Here is a 6,027-nt window from a genome sequence, read left to right as displayed (position 1 = left end):
TTACTGACTTCTCATAATGTCAGGTAGAGTCCAGATCCCTAATGGAATCATACTTGAAAGCTTGCTAAATTCACCTTGGCATCCTATATCTCCCATATGTCCACAGGATATTTAAACTGAGGTAAATGCTCTGTTTGTAACTAGGAACAGCCTTGATACCAAAAAGGAATCCATGTGAACAGGCCCTTAGGCTCACACTAGTGTTTATTATTTACACAGTAATTAATTCTAGTTTTTATCCTGCTCCATGTGCAACAATTTAATTTAAATTTTAATCCTGTTACTGCTAACACAACTTATATTCTGCTTCTCATTAACCAATATGTATTCTAGTTCCATCTACTGCTGAACATACTTGTTTAGAACTTTTATAAAGTTGTAAATAGAAGACTAGAAAGTTTGCAAAATGTGTATGGTTTCAGTGACTTGTCCAGCCTGTTGCAATGTCCATTAGTCAACAGGCCACACAGTGAGAAATGCTCCATATTTTGTCAACCCTTTGGAAAGCTTTCTCATTTTTTTCCTGTCCCTACATTTAGGCCAACTTCATAGTTTAATTTTTACCAAAATCACTTAATTGCCAGTCTTCTCCCAGTCTAACAAATTAGCAGTTTTCAGGTGCTAATTTTGTAGAACTGGGACCTTGATGAGTGCTCCAAATGACAATTCTTCTTGCTAATGTCATTTCAGATATTGAAAGACTGAAACAGAGAAACTTTAACAATAATCACTGCATAAAAATAAAGGAATACACTGTACTTTTTTATTTAGACCACACTTTTGCCCTTCATAAGTACCATAAGCCAGTGGAGAAAGCAGGCATTCCTGAAAATCTGGAAGGAAAATAAAAATACTGATTGATTCATTAAAGATATTTAAGTGTTTCCAAGACTTGATAGATGTAATTAATATTTTTATTTTACAGTAGTAATAAATGATGGATTAATGGAGGTTAAAAAAACTTTGCTGGCAAAGATAATATAGTTGTCCCTTTTAAATATTTACACTGGTGTATTATATAGCTAAGCTATAGAAACTAATGTTTCTAAGTAAGAGTCTTTAGTGCTGAAAGTGAAAAGTTTATTGCCTTTATTTCCTTTTGGATGGCAAATAGTTGCAATTTTGGAGTTATTACTTTCACATTAAATAGGAACCAACTAAGTTTATTAATGTCTAAAACATTAGAATGATTGTAGTGATTTATTGATACAAACTGTATTCTTTGTCCAATTAAATTTTTTCAGTTCAAGTTTTATAAGTGAAAACATGCCCTTTGGTTAAAAAGCATCAATAATATATGGTTTTTTTTTTAAACAAAAGTTCATGTGGAAAGCATTGAGAACAACACGTTTCCCTAGAACATCCAATGAGGGGGATAACAGGGAGAGAGATCTATTTTTATCTAAGTTAATGATAGAAATGCATGCAGTATTTTGCCTCTAGTACATCCACCTTCGCTTTTTGGTCATACACTTTGTCCTCTGACTCATGGCACGGGTGGTACACAAAGTTTTTTGGAAGGTAAGATAATGAACTGGGAGTCCATTCTGTGCAAAGAACTATCTTTCACATAAAATAGAGTCAACTGAGTCGTCCTTTCCCTAGATACTCTCTTTAATTTACATCAATTAATTGCATGGGATTTCTTGTTTCATATCAAATACAGAATCCTTCTTTGCACAGGCATGGGATCTGTTCTTGGCTAAATGGGCACTTTATGGAGAAAATCACTCATAAAAGATCAGCACAGTCTATGGGATTGTAAGTGGACAGCTACAATTTTTTATTAAGCCACTAATAACAGTTAATAAAGATTTATAAAGCCCACTCAGTATGTGAAGTGAATTCATTAAATACCCTATATTTGTTCTAAGTAGTAAGTCACAAAAAAAAAAAGAAAGAAAAAAGTAGTTAATGAAGCTTCCAGTGAGAAATATTGTTTCACTAAACCATAATTGACTGATTTCGTGTGATTGAAGTTTACTATGAAATGTCACTTTTAAAAGTATTTTTTTGGTTTAGTGGTTATTTTTATGTTGGAACTTCTTTACTAACAGGCATGAAATGCCAACATGGAAAAGTGACATTTGGACACTTATTTTTTACGAAATTGGATATTGTGAAAGGTACCAGCATTCTTGCTCTTCCACCAACTTTAAAAATCAAAAAAATCACATTTGTTTGAAAGAAGTCAGGTTTCCAAACAGTTTTTCATGCTTCATCTGAGTTTTTTGAGTGCCTTGCTATTCCTGTGTGGGGCAAAGAAAAACGAGACTGGGGCTTGATCAATGGTTGGATTTAGCACTGAATGCTGAAAAGCAAAGAAAACTGCAGTATGGGTAAGGGTATTTATACTAGTTTGTATCTATGCAAAACAGTTGAAGCAGTGTGTATTATATGCAGAAATATAAGGGGCACTGTATGAGCTTGCAAAACAAGCCTGCCATGGGACTCATTGCAAACATACTCAAAACCTAAAATATTCTAGCATATCTCTACCTTTACCAGCCATTTCACTCACAGGCTGGCATTAACCAAAACCCACTTTGACCACTACCCGAGGAGTGCCTCTAGCTCTGTTGGTGTGGAGTTTCCCAATCAGTCTTCCTAAATCCACAGCTTCTTCTGAGACCCCCCAGGCTGCGATACCAGTGGGACAAAGACCCAGAACAAAGAACACAAGAATAAGGATGGTGACAGATACTGCAATGTGCAGGATATTACTCCACAGCTCAGATTTTTTTACCCTGGTGGGCTGTGATCAACAGAAAACTCCTGCCCTGTGTCATCAATGACAATCTCTAACTTCCTGCTTCTTAATCCATCAAATCCATGCTCAGAGTGAGAGAACATCAGGCTTCAGCTGAGTGGGAGTCAGTGTGAGTCACAGCTACAGGACATTTGAGAAATACTATGACTCCTCAGTAGATGCATGTGCACAGTTAACTCCCAGTTAATTCCTCTTTCTAATTAACCAGTTAACTCCTCTTTCTGCTTAGCACCATATGATGGAGCAGTGTCTGCACACATCAGTTCTTCAGTGCTCTGCAGAAAGGAGCTGTACTTCTCAGCATAGTTCTTTGTACTGAATGCTCAGCATCAGGGAAGGAAGGTTTTTCTGTAGCTTGCTGTTATCCCAGGAACCCAAATTGTATCACTGCCTTACAGAGGTTTCAAGAAATATTTTGCAATGCAAAATACACAAAGGAAGAGGTGCTGGCTGAAGTGATAGGAAGAAAAAACAAAAAAAAAAAAGAGCATGCACTTTAAAAAAGGCTAACAAAAAAAAAAAAAAGAAAAAAAAAGAGAGAAGCAAAAATTTATCAGAAGAGAGAGAAAAGAAAAATCAAAATAGGATCATGGAGACACCCTGAGGAACTGAGGGAGGTGGCCAGAATGGTGCTAAAGCCACATGTGGAAGGAAGAGCAAAGAGACAGGACAGGTAAGGAAGGATAGAGAGCAGGTAGAAATGCAAGGAGAGCTTAGAAGTGGATGAATAGAAGCAAAGCAAGGGTAGAAATGATAAAGGAAGAATGAAATAGAACAGCTAAGTAGGCTCTCAGGAGGAGGAAAAGTCTGAAAGGCTGAGGGGAGAATAAGAAGAGAAGGGACACAGGTGAAAATGAGACTGCAAATTTCATTTTTCTGGGCATAGCATCTCTCTCACACAGCATCACTTTCTGACTAGTACAATAGGTTTATCCTGCCTTTAGATGTTTCCCTATCCATTCATAAGGTCTGAATTTGGTCCATGGTATCCCAGTCGCTCCAGTGCTTTGTTCCAAAAGATACTTGTTTTCATGGCCAGTCCAAAGGCTTTCTTTATATCCAGGAAGTCAGCAACATTTAATGAAAATGTGAAAGAAGAAACCAGCATACTTCTAAACTAAGAGCAGACTTGAACAGGATGAGGAAATCAGAACCACAACAAAGATAAATTTCCTTTTGTATTTCTTATTCAGTAAAGATGCAAGCAAAATTTAATTAGCTGTGTTTTTTTAGTTTTTTCTTTCATTCATTTCACCAACAAATCCTCTGCAGGCTTTGCTGATACCCTAAACTGCTGATACAGTTTAACATTTTCTTTAATCAACACATAGATGACAAAGGATTACAAGAGTGTTTAATTCTCATTTTCTATTTTTTTTTCTTTTGTGGTTTCTTTTATGTTCACTCTTGGGGTGGCTAAAAACTAATTATTTAAATCCTTCTCAAAGTCTTTAATCTCTAAACGTTTGTATCTCTGTGAGAGAGAAAAAGGCAGAGAAACAGACTGCAAGAAGGATGCTCAAGAAAACTTTGGAGCCATAGAAAATATCACATGTTCAGATTAAAACTATTTTAAAGGTACCAAATGTTTCCATGACCTGATGACAAGGAGTTTGACTTCATTAACTTTGAACAGTTTAGAAGATTACTTAGAAAATAACTAATGACAAGTAGCAAGTCTCACACTTTGGATTTTCAGCAGTGCAGAGAAGAAGATACAGGAACAAGTTGATCACATGCTAATGTGATTATTGAAAATTCCACCTGATGCAAATGGCAAATTGAAACAGGCTGGGATGGGTCTAGGGAGAGGTTGGGAAGTGGCTTCACATGGGTGCAGCTTGAAGAGAAAAAGAGAGCCATCTACATGCCCATGAACAGTTTGGAGGGGAATGGGAAGGGGAACCAGGTGAAGAGGAGAGGCTGCAAAGGGAGTGGCCAGATAGCCTGTCCTACCACCAGCACCTGCTGCACCACTTAAATAAAGCCCAGAGAGTTTGAACTGTTCAGAATCTGTGTTCTGGCAGCAGGCAGCATAGCCAGCCCATATCAGATTTTGCCTGGAAGATTTTCACCCTAAACCAGGCAGAACAACTGAAAAATCGTAGACAATGATAATTGGCAGAGATTTGCTGTTTCCTTGCAGTGGTTGCAGGTGGGGAGGGAGGAGGGATGGACAGTGACAGATTGTTTTAAGCTCTGGGGCTTCTGCTCCATTTTCACTTTTCAAAACAGGAAGTTTCATTCTCTTCTGAAATCTATGGAATGCAACTTCCCAGCACTGAATGTCCCCTTCACAAAAAGAAAGGGGGATCAAGGCACCATGATGAGACAGACATCTCTGCAGAGAGATGGCCTCAGCATCTTGGCTGTTTAGTAAGAAACACTGAGCATTGCTTTAAACTAGAAGCTAAATGTATAAATGAATATGAATTCTGCCACATTGAGACTCAATCATCATATACCAAGTCTCCCTTTTTTCTTATAATTTCCAGCATTAATTTGATGGATTCTGCTTAAGAAACTGTTCATTATGGCCTGGGCCATAGAAACAAAACAGTAAGTTTCAGATAAAATTTCTCTTGTGAGTTTTGCTTTAGTTGTGTTGTTGGTGTATTGGCCTTGTTGCAGAGGAGAAATCAGTCCTGCACTTTAGCAACTTTGGCCAATTGCAACTGTTAGTGTATCTTTTATGTTGTTATTTTATAATTTTTTTACTTTTCTTAGGGGCTTGAAACACACCATGGAAGACCATGCTTCTACCAATTGCTCTCTGTTAAATAGTGTTGCCAGTTTTCTCCTGACAATAGTAAACACATTTGACAAAGAAGTAACAGGACAGATCATGCAGTATCTGTATATTGGTGACAGTGCATTGATGATGGTATTTTCATCTTTGCTCTTCATGCATATAGATTATCATTATCTTTCACTATAATTTTATTAATCAGTACTTTCAAATAACAAATAATAAAAAAAAGAATTACTTTAGGAGAGCAAGAATTAAGTTATGCCAGGGAATTAATTATATTTTATTAATTTTATAAACTTTAAATTAATATATTAATTTTATTATTTTTTATATTTTTTGCACATGTTTCCATAAGCAAAATTCAGTTCATGCTGATCTACTACATGGTTTCATCATGCTACAGGGTTTCACAGTGCAGTTTCCTATTGTTTGAGTGTCTGCTATAAATATAAGGGAGTTCACTATTTTTGTCCTAAACTCCCTATGTTTGTAGTTTATCACAAGA

General features: G+C 36.5%; 1 long non-coding RNA gene across 1 annotated transcript; it reads left to right on the top strand.

Annotated features, from left to right (window-relative positions):
• Positions 1-4,796: 4,796 nt before the first annotated feature.
• On the top strand, positions 4,797-5,761 carry LOC111945318 (uncharacterized). Its single transcript, XR_002871600.2, has 4 exons — positions 4,797-4,925; positions 5,006-5,146; positions 5,266-5,329; positions 5,498-5,761. It is a non-coding gene; the product is annotated as an uncharacterized LOC111945318 (long non-coding RNA).
• The last annotated feature ends 266 nt before the right edge of the window (positions 5,762-6,027 follow it).

Source organism: Cyanistes caeruleus, chromosome 2, assembly GCF_971803275.1.
Source record: "Cyanistes caeruleus chromosome 2, bCyaCae1.hap1.1, whole genome shotgun sequence".
NCBI classification, from domain to species: domain Eukaryota; kingdom Metazoa; phylum Chordata; class Aves; order Passeriformes; family Paridae; genus Cyanistes; species Cyanistes caeruleus.
This window is presented reverse-complemented; position numbering and strand designations above follow the sequence as displayed.